At 46.8% G+C, this 14,695-nt stretch overlaps 1 protein-coding gene across 4 annotated transcripts in view; it reads right to left on the bottom strand.

Moving 5' to 3' along the window:
* The window catches only part of RBM47 (RNA binding motif protein 47), a 311,562-nt gene that overhangs the window by 153,383 nt on the left and 143,484 nt on the right, over window positions 1–14,695 (bottom strand). The window contains exon 1 of one of the 4 annotated variants that reach the window (XM_069201976.1): window positions 2,510–2,670. The exons of 2 other annotated variants lie outside the window; for them this stretch is intronic. The gene's annotated coding sequence lies outside the window, so the exon portion shown is untranslated. Of the gene's footprint in view, window positions 1–2,149; window positions 2,448–2,509; window positions 2,671–14,695 lie in introns of those variants that run through there. One more of the 4 variants, XM_069201961.1, reaches the window with a different exon arrangement.

The following is a 14,695-nucleotide window of genomic DNA, read 5'->3' as shown; positions in this document are numbered from 1 at the left end:
AGATTTGGGGTGAACAGAAGTAGGGTCAGATTTGTAGATTTAGGATGGACAGAAGTAGGGTCAGATTTTTAGATTAGGGGTGGACAGAAGTAGGGTCAGATTTTTAGATTTAGGGGTGGGCAGAAGTAGGGTCAGATATTTAGATTTAGGGGTGGGCAGAAGTAGGGTCAGATATTTAGATTTAGGGGTGGGCAGAAGTAGGGTCAGATTTGTAGATTTAGGGGTGGGCAGAAGTAGGGTCAGATTTGTAGATTTAGGGGTGGGCAGAAGTAGGGTCAGATTTGTAGATTTAGGGGTGGGCAGAAGTAGGGTCAGATTTGTAGATTTAGGGGTGGGCAGAAGTAGGGTCAGATTTGTAGATTTAGGGGTGGGCAGAAGTAGGGTCAGATTTGTAGATTTAGGGGTGGACAGAAGTAGGGTCAGATTTGTAGATTTAGGGGTGGACAGAAGTAGGGTCAGATTTGTAGATTTAGGGGTGGACAGAAGTAGGGTCAGATTTGTAGATTTAGGGGTGGACAGAAGTAGGGTCAGATTTGTAGATTTAGGGGTGGACAGAAGTAGGGTCAGTACTGACTTTTTACAGAAGAGAAACAGGTTTACTGACATATCTTAAACGGATGCTTGGCTATTTATGTCCCACTCACATAAAACGGGTAGACTGTACTTCTACCATGGTCGATGGGACAGAGGTTGGAACGTGTATTTCTTACACGGTCAGTGAGACTGCGTACTTACACCACTGTCAATGAGGCAGAGTTGGAAGGTGCACCAAGGGAGCATGCGGCCTGTTCAGGAGCGTATCAAGAAGAGGAGCCTATCAGATACTGCTTAGGTTGGATGGAAAGATCAGCCACTTTAAAAGGCCTACCAAGCATATGACCTTGTATCCGCTTCAGTGTCAAGGTCAAGAGCTGCCTCTCAAGCCCAACTGACTAATGTGGTACCGAACCAACCACATCCCCGCTGCTCTACAATTCTCTAGGGCACAGGGCAGACTGCAGAAGTGGAAACATTGACAGACGTACAGCCGCCATGTGACTTGCTGCTCTGCGTTATACATAGTTTTTAGCCACACTCTTCCCCTGGCTTGGTTGCTTGCTCCACCCGTCTAACCCACTCTTTTAATGTGTCCACATGCTCGCTCCCTCTATCTCAACGGCTGTCACTGTTTGCTCTTTTTAAGTCGCTGCCTCACCCTTTAATCACTCCGCCCTTTTGCCTCCTTCTATCTCGCTCTCTCTTTAGAACACTCTAGTCCCGTGTTCCTTGCCTGCCGTCTCTCGCTCACTATCTCCCGCGGTGTGCGTCTCTGTTCTCCTGCCACTACGTCTTCGAATACCTTCCCTATTCTTTTTCCTTCTTGCGTCTTTGATTTCCACATTTACTCGGTATCTTTGTCTGCACTCTCTTCTCTCCCCTCGTTCTCCATGTTCCCTATCCAACCGCCTCTCTCAGTTTCTACTTTCATGTGTTTCCTCCCGCTTCTCTCACAGCCGTGCTCTCCTCCCACAGCACCTTGGCAATGGAATGCCCTTCAAACACACGGTTCACTGAGTTTCGTAAATGTTCTACAAGGCGCCAAACAACTTTTTGTTCCACCCTCAGTGCAAATAGTGTTTAGAAAGAAACTGCTCACAAAAGTATACGTTGGAAGTTCAGGTCGGAGGACGAATTGTGTTTTCTCTCAACGACCCTTTCCAGACAAAATAAATCAGATAAAAAAAAACAAGCGAAAGAAAAAGTAAAACTATCATAGAACTACATACATCATTTGAAAAAAAGCCGATAAGGAAGGATTTCAGCAGCGCCCATTCCACGCACCTCCCTGCTCCACTTTACACAAGGTGTGTCTAACTGGAAAAAACTGCTCTTGGATACAGTTCACGAACCGCTCTTTCGCCCAACACACCCTAAACACAATTGCAAAACACGTGCAGGAGCTCCAGCAAAGTTCGACTAAAGTTACGAAAAGCAACGAAATAACCAAAACCCCGAGACTGCGGCAGGGGCGCTACACCTGTCCTCCCGCGACACCTGTGAAAGCACCGGGCGGTGAACCCAAACAGTTTCTTCCGGTTGTTTCCGCCTCTGTTGCGAATCCCCAGAGGCGGAAGAGTCCCGGGTGGGCGCGAGCCTGCGATGCACATACCTGGCGGCGCGCGGCGGCCGGGGGTCCTCCTCCTCCCGTCCGGGGGGCCTGGCGGGCCCGGGCAGCTCTCAAGGGCACCGAAGACTGGCGGTGCGTGCTCTGCGCGGCGCGGCCGTGTCACTGCGCCGTACCCCAAACACAGACTGATAATCTCTGCGAAGAAACCTCGTTATCTCGGCTCGGGGCCAATGCTGGAAACATCGCTGCACGCATTATTAAAAGGAGAAGAAATTAAGCCACAAAACAGGCTGAATAGGGGGAAAGTGCGCGGCCCGAGCGGAGTCCTCTGAATGAATGTGAGTCATGTGGAGGAATGGTGTTGGCTGGGAACCGGCAGTCGCGCATGCCGAGGAGACCTACCTGCACAGCTGCATTCCTGCTCGGCCTGTGGTTTCAGGCGGCTGCCCCGGGCGCTGCCCTCGGGGACGGGTTTGGGAACGTGTAGGGCACTGCTGCTGCCTGTCGCCTGATTGACACTTCTAAAGCTTCATTACAGTCAAGTCTTTACACACTGCAGGTGAATGGGAAAACCGAAACTGCAAGTGCCAGGGTACATAAAAATAGGACTGGGATAGTGCCTGCGTGAGTTCTTCTGTCGTTTGATTGGAATGCACGTGCACCTGCAAATCTGAATATTGTGAAAGGCAGAGACATACAGGCTGCTGTCACATATGTGTCAGTCAGAACAAAAAAACAGGCTATTTCTGTGTACTTCTGCGCGGCCTTCGCCCTCGCGGAAGCGACGCTGACTCAACCCCTTCTCCCCAATCACCGGCAGGGAAGGTGCAAGAAATTTCAGACAACGTGATTTGAGGATTGTGTCGTGTGTTTGGAGTGATTTGTGAAATCCCCTCTGGTACAACCCCCTTACGTGGTCTGGGTCTCGTGGTAGGTGCCCGAGAGGCACGTGGCCCTCTCTTCCCTGTTACAACGCCCTCATATGGCCTGAGGTTTGTGGCAGAAGCTGAAGTGGTGTTTCAATTTCCCTAATTTTGTTAACGCTCTCGCAACCTTGACTGGGCCTAAAAGAGTTGCTGTGTCCTTCCTATAAGTGCATACCTATGTGTATTAGGTGATACACATGGGCGTAGCCTCAGGTGCAGAGGCACCAGAGGCCAAAAATGTCAGGAACCCTTTGCATCCCAGTTATAGCTATTTTCCAATACGAATGCAGAGGCTGGAGGCCATTTTCATTGCTTGCATTTTGGTCATCACGTACGGCTGCTGAGACCTACCCGCCCACGCTGGAGCGCAACAGGACCCATTGTTATTCGAACATCAATGACTGTTTATACCAAACACAGATCAAGCTGAACAGCTACGCATCTTGAATAACAGATTTTTTTTATTGGAGTACAAATGCTAATCATTTATCAACCTCAGAAGGATGAACGACTGAGCTTCCCATGCATGGATAAAAGCCTCTGATCTGCAGGTCCTACGACAGGACCCTCTGCCGACTTAATCTTTAGCGAGCAGATCGTGTGCTCTTTTCTTCTGGCAGCATATACACATAAACGTTATAAATGTATTTTGGCGTAATGATTCAGAAAATATTGTTATAAAGTCACTGTTCATCGGCAAAACTAAATGCAAACAGAAACCTGGATGACCCTATTTTGAACATCGGTATTTCACTCACACCCCTACCATTTTTTTTTAATATCGCACATTTATTCAAGCATTCTACTCCTGCTTTTTAAGAGGCATTACTAAATTTGGGCACAACATTTTCGATTTACTGGTAACAGATTACCAAACCGATGTACAGTTTGCAAATAGTTGCGCCACATTAACAGGCAAGGCATCTATCAAAGTGGTTATGCTGCAGCGCCTGTCGAAATCAGACACTATTTTGGGAAATAGCACCATAAGATCATTGTTTACAGTACACATTGCAAGCAGCCCGGATTCCTGCCCAGACTGTCTAGCAAATAGGAAAATGCCCCAGAGCACTGAGTGATAATGACTGCCCCATGCCATATCATGCTTTTGATGTGTTCCCTCATTAGTCAGGGCTGCATCCCGGTCTGTTGTTATTTTGCACACCATGCCACGTCAGTTCGCACCCAGCCATATGCAAATCAGTCTTGACCCTGCTCCAGTGGGAACAGTCTGGGCTGAACTGCCAGGCCTGGTTCTCCTTGAACTGGTACACAAGCGACCCACACCCATCCCACTTAGAATGACAAACTAAAGTATACAAAAAATCGATAGATGGAATGCTTCATTTAATCTCAGCCACTGGTAATTTCTCAGGGCTGCATCTCAGTCCATCATTATTTTGCACACCATGCTACCTCAGTTTAGCCCCATGGACACTTTGGCATTGGAACCAAGCTATACCTAGGGCAAAATCAGTCATGGGTTGCTTGTTTTTCTGTTCCGGAAGGACCTGGCGTTGCATTTTGGGCTCTACTTTTGCCATTGGAGCAGGGTTAAGACTGATTTGCATATGGCTGGGTCCAAACTGAGGTGGCTTGGTGTGCAAAATAATGATGGCCTGGGCTGCAGCACAAGTGATTACGAGAGGCTGAGATTAATTCAAGCATTCCATTCATCACTCTTTGTATACTTTAGTGTATTCCCCTAAGTGGAACGGGTATGCCCAGCTGTATGTCCCTGGCACACTGTGTCACTGGAACCAAGCTATACCTGGGTGAGGAGCCCCAACATACCCAAAATTAGCATTTGGCTGCATCCAAACTGAGGTGGCATGATGAACAAAATAATGATGTACTAGGGTGTGGCCCTGAGTGATTACCAGTGGCTGATATATTCATTCAAACATTCCATTCATCACTTTTTGTATGCTTACATAACTAGCAAAATTAACTTTTCCCTTTGCACAGCAGTTCCTAAGTTTTTGAAACACATTAATCAGACTTCTCGTAAAGAAACCAGAGGCATACCTGCAACAACTGTCAAAGTACTAATTTACCTCTAGGCTTCCATGCCAAAATTCTCGAATGAGAAGTTACTATTCAATTTCAAGAATTTAATGAACAAAACCTCGTCCTGAATAATCATCTAATCAGGAGGTCGAGTTTTACGAGTTACAAAATCATTTCTGGCAAATGCCAGAGAGTAATTCCTCATTGCAGTTGAGGAAAATCTTCAAACAGCTGTGATTATTCTTGACCTTTTCGTATCCTGTATCACCATGGATCATATCATCATGTTTGGTGGGCTTAATGAGTGTTTGCTGGTATCTTTGGTTGGATTAAACCATTCCTTCAAAACTGGAGCAAATAAATTAAAATAGGATAAACGATTTGAGTACCATACAGATTATCACATGGTTCTTCTGCCTCTTACCTATTTTTTAATATCTGTATGTTTCTGTAGGGCAAGAACTTTCAAAACGAGATGCATTTCTGGATGTACATAGGCATTACTCCAATACACAACTGCCCGGCGAAGCATGCTAGCATATCAATGGTTTTGAGGTTATTGATTGTTGGATGACAAAATATTTCTTGTGTTTTCACAGAAAACAGACTGAAGTCATATTGTGAGCAGAGTCGATCTGGAGTCACCTCCATTTACCTCGCCTCCTGATGGGGGCTTTACTCCTACACTCACACAGCAGATCTCAAACAAAGGGAAACTTTTAAATTCAGACCTCGGCTTCATCCTTTTAATTGATGCAATTGTCTAATGACCTCAGCTTCATCTTTAATTGATGGAGTTGTCAAGGGAACTAACTCCCAACTTCCTCAGAAGAATGATCTTACTAACCACCGAATAGAGGCAAAACATGCTCTGGTTGTGTCACATCTAGACGTCTGCATCAGTTTTTATTGCAGCCACCGAAAAACGTAATGGCAGACTGTCAAGAGTGTAGAACCACAAAGCCAGAATGTGCCTTCCTTAGCATGGATGTGACCATGTTGAATCAGTCTGAAGGGCTCTCCATTAGCTTCCGGTGGAATTCAGGATAAGAATAAAAACACTCTGCATCTTGTGTAAAGGCATGTTCGTCAAAGGTCCTTGCTACATCCAGAAATTAACAAGCCTTCTTTAGGAAAGTGCCACTGTTGGCATGCTTACCCCCCAACTTTTTGCCTAGTGTTGATGCTAACTTTGATTGAACGTGTGCCAGGATCCTGCTAACCAGGCCACAGCACCAGTCTTCTTTCCCAAAATCTGTAGCTTTGTTTTCACAATTGGCACAACCCTGGCCCACAGTTAAGTCCCTTGTAAATGGTACCTCTGGTACCAAGGGCTCTGTGGCCAAGGATGGTCCCCAAGGGCTGCAGCATGTTTTATGCCACCCTAGGGGACCCCTCACCAAGCACATATACACTGCCTTGCAGCTTGTGTGTGTTGGTGCGGAGAAAAAGGCAAAGTCAACATGGCACCCCTCTCAGGGTACCATGCCCACAAACCACTGCCTGTGGCATAGGTAAGTCACCCCTCTAGCAGGCGTTACGGCCCTAAGGCAGGGTGCACTATACCACATGTGAGGGCATAGCTGCATGAGCGATATGCCCCTACAGTGTCAAAGTCCATTCTTAGACATTGTAAGTGCAGTGTAGCCATGTCGAGTATATGATCTGGGGGTTTGTCATTACGAACTCCGCAGCTTCATAATGGCTTCACTGAAAACTGGGAAGTTTGACATCAAACTTCTCAGCACAATAAACCCCCACTGATGCCAGTGTGGGCTTTATTACAAAAATGCACACGGTGGGCATCTTAGAGATGCCCCCGGTATGTTAGCCAAACTGCTAGTGTAGGACTGACCGGTCTGTGCAGGTCTGCCACTTTCAGACCACATGGGGTGGGAGCTTTTGAGCACTCTGTGGTCAGAAACAAAGCCTGTCCACCTCCCCCCTACAGGAACTGTAATACCTGGCGGTGAGCCTCAAAGGCTCACGCCTTAGATTACAGTGCCGCAGGGCACTCCAGCTAGCGGAATTGCCCGCCCCTGGACAAAGCCCCACTTTTGACGGCAAGTCCGGTGGGAAAATTGGGGAAAACAGGAAGGAGTGTCTACTCTAGCCAGGACCACCCATAAGGTATCCAGAGCTGAGGTGGCCCCCTCCCTGCAGAATCCTCCATCTTGGTTTGGGGGACAGGGACCAATAGGATTAGGATTGTGCCCCCCTCCGCAAAGGGAGTGGGCACAATGAGGGTGTAGCCACTCTCATGGACAGTAGTCATTGGCTACTGCCCTCTAACCCCTAAAACACCCCAAAATCTAGGATTTAAGGGCCTTCCTAAACCCAACTCACCAGAATCCTGGTGACCTAACAAGATGAAGAAGAACTGCTTGGCTGAAACCCCCTGCAGAGAAGAAGGAAGACAACAACTGATTTGGCCCCAGCCCTACTGGCCTGTGTCCTGCTTCAAAGAAACTGCAAAAGAACAGCAACACATCCAGCGGGACCAACAACCTCTGCCAAGCTCAGAGGACTGCCTGGCACCGAAAAGGACCAAGAACTCCTGAGGACAGCGGCTCTGTCTAAGAAAAACCAACAACTAAGGACTCCCACCTTACTCCGCATGCGTGAGTCCTAACCACTCTGCACCCGACGCCCGTGTCCATGTGGCCCAACCAGCTAGAGATGACCCCCAGGCAGTGCTGAGCAAGTACCCACCCTCGGTTGACCTCTCCACCCCTCCACGATGACGCCTGCAGAGGGAATCCCGAGGACCTCCCTGACCGCAAAGCTCCGGACGAAGATATCCGACGCCTAAAGACACACTGCACCCGCATCCCCCAGGCCTTGGAGAAACCGACACCCAGTGCAGCTACGTTCAGCAGGCGGCCCTCCTCCCTGTCCAACCAGTGGTGTGCCTGAGACACCCCGCTGGACCTTGCCTGCAGCCTTTGAGTGCCCCCCGGGGTCCCCTCACAGAGAATCATTGGAGACTCGACATCTTGTTTGCACCCTGAACCCGGCCGCCCCAAGTGCCCCTGAGGGTGTATGTTTGGTCCCTAATTGTGCCCCGCCCCTCCAGTGCTCCTCTACACCCCCCAGGTCTGCCCTCCGAAGTCACGGGTACTTACCTGCCTACAGATCTGAAACCGAGTGCCCCCAGTCTCCATCGGAGCCCATGTTAATTTTACTTACACTTTGACCTCTGCACCCGGCCGGTCCCGTATTGCTGGTGGTGGGTGCTTGGGGTTAACTTGAACCCCAATCTGTGGACTTCCTAACCCCTGGAGACTGGAACTGTAAGTGTTGTACTTACCTGTAAAACAATCTAACTTTTATTTCCCCCAGGAACTGTTTCTGAAAATTGCAGTGTCCATTTTTAAAATAGATTATTGCCAATATTTCAAGAACTGTATAACTTATCGATTTCAAACAAAGTACTGTTGATACATGTGTGAAGTACAAATCTATTGAAGTACTTACCTGCAACTTGAATATTGTGGTTCTAAAAATAAATTAAGAAAATATATTATTGCTATATAAAAACCATTGCTCTGGAGTTAAGTCATTGAGTGTATGCTTCCACTATTGTCTGTGTGTGTACAACAAAAGTTTTGCACTACCCTCTGATAAGCCTAACTGCTCCACCACACTACCACAAAAGAGAGCAGTAGTATTATCTACTTTAGCCTCTGTTAAGCCTCTGGGGAACCCCTGGACTCTGTACATTCTATATCACATTTTGATATAGTATATACAGAGCCAGTTTCCTACACCTTGGCACTCTAGTCTAGAACCTTCCCTCTGCCTCTGCTAAGCTGAGCCAACAACCGATCTTAAAGAGACTAAAGCACAGTGGATGGGCTCTGCTTGTCCTCGACCTGATTATGAAGCACAATTAGCACTTGGCTTTTAGGGAAACCATGCTATTTTCAGTCTCGGACATTCCTGAAAACAAAGGTTTTTAGACTGGTGTTCTACATTCCAGCTTCAGCAAGGGAGCAAAAAAGAATGACATAACCAGCCACAGCTAATATATCTAGTTGGACTCTACATTTGAGCTCCTTTCAATCAGCATGCCTATTTGTTTCTCACCTAGAGCCCCAGAGAGACCCCAGCAATAAGCAGTGCTGTATGATACAACAAATAAATAAATAAATGAATCAAAAAATATTCGGAATTTTGATCTCTGCAATGGTGGCTACATGTAGAACAAGAGGGCTGGGCGAATTCAATTTTAGGTCTCACCTACTAGACATTGCAATTAGTTTGGTCTCAAAAGACCTTTGTCGGGCTGACCAAAAACAAACAGTGGGCTTAGATCCCACCCATTGCTTACTATCGTTTGGCTTCATTATCACTCTCATTTCCTTGTTTCTTATTTAAGGGCTCGCCTTACCCATCTGTTTGCCCCTCCTTAGGAGCATATGCTCTTTATCATCCTTTTGATTGGATGGATTATATCCTTCCACTGCTCACATTTAGGGAACTACTTTTTATTCTTTTCTTTCAGCATTCCATGAGAGTGAATGTGTTTTCTAGATTGCTCTTGTGTGCTTCTTCCCTCCTTCAAACACTCGCCATCCCTGTGTGCTCTGTGTTCTCTCTACTTTGTGTGCTGCACTTGTTCGTGTGCTTCCCCCACCCAAAGCTCAGTGTAGCCGTGCCACTGTATGCTGCTTTGCCCCTTTTCCCCCAAACCAGATTTATTATTATTTATCCACTTCCCATTGCTTCATCCAGCTGCTTCTCCTCCTTTGCTCCGCCACTGCTCACAAACATTTCAAATTTATTTTTGGCACACATTGTTTGGAAGGCCTGTCAGCTCTCAAAAGTACGCTCCCCAAAGCTGTTTTTGTACTAATCGATATGCTAGTAGTGCATTAATAAAATTAGTAGTGGGTAACAAAATATTTTTTTTATCAACATGCTTCCAATTCAAGGCACTTATCTCAGCACGTGAACTTCCTTTTCGTTAGAAAAGCCCCTCATCCCGAGCTATCATTGCTAGAAGCTGCAATGGGTTATTCTCTGAAAAAGACTCAAATATGCCCAGTAATATGGAGAGCGGGCACTGTAGTGAAATAACTGCCTAACCCTTGAGTTAGAGTTAAAAAGGGAAGGACTAGTGATGAGAGTGTGGAACAATTATTGTCACAATACTGCCCACTCCACAGGTCAGTACTGCTATGAGAATGTGCCATTGGTGATCCACCGAGAACACCAGTGTGCCACTGTGGGAAGGATGCAAAGGGGGAAAACAATCCTGCTGCCCTCTTACCCAGCATCTCCTCTGCCAGTAGGTGCAGTCATTTTATGGCTGCTGTCGTTCAATGAGATAAACAGAAAATAACTTATGATTGGTCAGGCAGCGGGCCAGTTAGCATCCACTGTAACCCTGTCATTTACACTGAATTGTGAAAATGCACATGTTCTAAGTAGGATTATAGTTTAGTAATGAAATGTTAACAACCAACATTAACAGGTGTTGTTTGTGAAATTATATCGTCAGTGGGTGATACATGATATATAACCTTACACCTAAAGCTGCTTTGAATGTACCCTCAGCACTTTAAGAATAGAAGTTTATTTTTTGTGAAGACAACGATCGTTGAAAGTGAGGAGTTTCGTTGTTGCCACCTTCAACACACTCTCATATCTCACCCTCTGCTCCAGGCTCCACGCAGCCAGCATCTGCAGAAAGGCCCTAACCGGGATTTGTTCCTTTCTGTTTGGCCGAACACAGAGAGTCAGACTCCTGCCTTACCTGTCAGAACCTATGGAGATCATCTGTGGATTTTCAAAGGGCTCCTCCCTGAGCCACACACTCTTCAACATCTACATGGCCTCTCTCGCATCCATCGTCCGGGACTACGGACTAAACATAGTCTCCTACGCCAATGATACCTAGCTGATCATCTCACTGAGAAAAAACACCACTACTGCCAAGAAGAATTTCCACAACGTGATGGAAGCCGTTGCTGCCTGGATGAATGACAGCTATCTCAAGCTCAACTCTGACAAGACCAAGATCCTCATCCTTGGACCATCCACAGCAGTCTGAGACGACTCCTGCTGGCCATCGACCCTCAGCACCCACCCCAACAAACCACTCACGCAACCTTGGCATCATCCAGGAGTCATCGCTGACCATGCCCCCAAGTCAACTCAGTCACATCCTCCTGCTTTCACACACTCGGACTTCTCCGGAAGATCTACAAATGGATCCCAGAGGACTGCTGCAAAGCGTAACCCATGCCCTGGTTACCAGCAGACTTGACTGTGGCTACGCCCTCTACACCAGTACCACCCAGAAGAACCTCAAGAAATTACAGCACATCTAAAACTCCTCAGCTAGACTCATCCTGGACATTCCCCGTCGGAACATATCTCCAGTCAACTAAGAGACCTCCATTGGCTTCCCATTGAGAAGATAATAAACTTCAAGCTCCTTGTCCATGCTTACAAGGCCCTCCACAACCTGGGACGCACCTACCTCAACCACCACATCACCTTCCACTCCCCCACTAGCCATCCTCACTCTGCTCAACAAGCACAAGCCACCGCACCCTGCATACGGAAGACCTCAGCTGGTGGGAGCTCCGGTGCATATCTCATGGTGACCCATGCACCTCAGGCAGTCACCATCGCTACCCTAATTCAGGAAGGACCTTAAAACTTGGCTCTTCAACTGAAGCTCAGAGGACACACCTCCATAGTGCCTTAAGAAGACCCTCACGAGTGAGTAGTTGCACTTTATAAATCCTGATTTGATTTGATTTGTTGTGTAGGGCGCAGTGAGCCCCACAGGAATTGTGTGTCAGTGCCTCAACACTAGGTTAACGTTTCGTAATATTTGTTTTTTGATATGACTCTAACTTTCAAGAAGGGATTTGAAATGGCTGTGGAACACCTAAATAAATGTACCTCTGAACATTTGTTTCCCAATTGTTAGTCTTTTTTTCACAAGAGGAATTTAAATCATTAGAAAACATTTGTCACTGGACGTTAGGAAGCAGTGGCGTATTCATTTCCAGAGGCTCCCGGATTCGATCCACTACTTAAATGGGCGATCAGTGCATTGTAAACAGAGTATGCCATTTTTACAAACTGCCAATTCATTAAGTATTTGCAAAGTCAATAGGTCACAGCTTTAAATATGTTAATTCCAAGTTACTGGCTCAACCAATGCCTTTTTTGTAATGCATTGTTGATAAAGTAAAATACAAACATTTCAAAACGTTGGAGGGAAGCAACTAGATATTTTAACTATCTGAAAACTTTACATTGAATTTAATATTGTCAACATTCATAAACAGTCTGGTGTATTTTACAAATCCTTTTCACAAAGGAAACTCTGAATAAATTTAAAATCATGTAGTCTAGCAAACAGTAACGCAGAGGACCAGTTGCAGTTACGTAACAGCTGTCCGAGGCATTGAATAAGAAGTCTTGGAATTTAAAAGAAAAATCTTGCCAGGCCTAATTTACTTTCCAACAAACTCAACATTAATACACATGCTCTGCCCTCTTTGGGCTCTCCAACAGCCCAAGGAGCACATTTAAGGAACTCCGGCAGAAAAGATGTCTCCCTTCAATCATGCTAAATGTATCTTCCGCCTCAAACACCAGCTGAGTGATTGCAGCAGCCTGCCCTCCTCCATCACCCTCCAAACAGTGTTTGTGTGCCAAGGCAGGGGCTTTCATGTAACCTGTGGGACACAGGAAATAAGACTAGCCCAAAATAGTCTCCTCTTTATGCAAGTCCCAGGAAAGTATACATGTAAGCAGCACACGGGGTGAGAGCAAGAAAACACATGTACTCCCATGGACTTCTCTAAGAAATGAAAAGTAGTTCCTTGATCTGAGCTTGAAAGGATATAAATCATCTTTTCATAAGGAAAATAAGGAAGCTATGCTCCAGGGAAGGGACAAACACAAGAAGAGGAAGGGCAGCCAGGGAATAAAAAGCAAGCAAATAAAACTGACAAGAAAGCCAACACATTATAAGCAATTAGCTGACCCAAAGCCCCTTCTGAGTAGTGGTATTTGTAGGAAGCTGGCCTGGTGTGTGGTGAGTACCTATGGTGTTATCACCTTATACTAGGTCCAGGTATCCCCTATTAGTGAAGTGTTGGCAGTGTCTAAGAAGCCAGGGCTCTCTAAAGGTAGCTGTGGATGAGCAGCCAAGACTTATCAAGGAGACATGCAAAGCTAATGGAATACCACTACAGTCACACAGCACTATCACACATGATAGAACCACACAGTGTTACAAAAATAAAGATACTTTATCAGGGTAACACAAATACTGGAATACTAATAGGCAGTTCCCCAACTGGAGGTAAGTAAACACACAATTATATACACATTACCAATCAGTAAAGACCTTAAAAAGCAACACGTATTGGCAAAATTAATAGGAAATAGTGAGGGCCCTAGGGGAGGACCAAACCATATACTAAATAAATGGAATGAAAGATACAGTCCGCCCACCCAAGGATGTGGAATTGGTAGAGGAGAGCTGGAGGTACTAGGAACCCCAAGCGTTGAGTACCAGAGTGTCAGCCAGCACCCAAACAGGAGGATTTTGGAAAAGGATTGTGCAAGACCCAAACAAGACTGTAAGAACTCAAAGATGGATTCTGGCAGAAGAGGACCTGCTAAGGAAGGGGCCCAAGTCTAGTTTGTGATGGATTGTCCAGTTGTGGCAGGAGGCACTACCCATCCTTCTATGGATGCAGGACCAGTTCGACGGGGGATGAAGAAGACCACCTGTGCAGCACAGGAGCAGAAGAGGAGTCCCTGAAGTGATGCAGTTGGTGTCCCACATTGGCTGTCGGGTTCCAGTGGGTCAGTGGTGCAGGAAGACCACCAACAAGCCTTGGTAAATGCAACAGATGAAAAAGAAATTTTGCAAGGCTGAAGAGGACCAGCAAGGCCCAGGGTACTTGACCCAAGGAGGGGAGTCTGGGATGGACTTCAGCAGTCGGGAGAGTCACAAGAAGAGGAGACAGCCCCACAGGCAACCCACTGGCAGCAGACACAGCAGTCGCAGTGATGCCCACTCAGTACACCTGAAGAGAAGTCCCATGTCGCTGGAGCAGCAGAGAGAAGGCTAAGATAGGCAGGAAGAAGTGGTGGGGCCCGGGCTACACGTAGCCTGAAGATCCATTGGAGGAGGAGCAAACCAGCCGTGGTAGCTGCAAGAGTCGCGGTGCACAGGGGTACTGTCCTGCAAGGAGAGGCAAGGGCTTACAGTCTCCCAAGTTGGATAGCTGGCAGAGAGGACCAAGGGGACCACTCCAGATCACCACCTGTGATGTAGGATCCACACAGTTCTGGAGGAGAGAAGATCCACGCAGCCAGTCATCGTTGCAGTTGGTGCTTGCAGATGCAGGAGAGTGACTCCTTCACTCCAAGGCAGATTCCTTCTTAATTCTTGGTGCAGGCTGGAGTCTCGCCAACCTCCAAGGATGCACAGCTGGGGAAATGTTGCAGTTACTGGAAGGAGCCGGAGAAACAATGTTGCAAGGCAGAGTCATCGCTGAAGTTGCAGATTGTTGGTTTCTGTACATCCCAGTTGCAGTTCCAGTGGCCAGAAGAAGAAGTAAACATTGCAGAGGAGTCCTGCAGGAATCTTGCATATCGAATCTGA

Source organism: Pleurodeles waltl, chromosome 1_2 (assembly GCF_031143425.1).
Source record: "Pleurodeles waltl isolate 20211129_DDA chromosome 1_2, aPleWal1.hap1.20221129, whole genome shotgun sequence".
Taxonomy (NCBI): domain Eukaryota; kingdom Metazoa; phylum Chordata; class Amphibia; order Caudata; family Salamandridae; genus Pleurodeles; species Pleurodeles waltl.
This window is presented reverse-complemented; position numbering and strand designations above follow the sequence as displayed.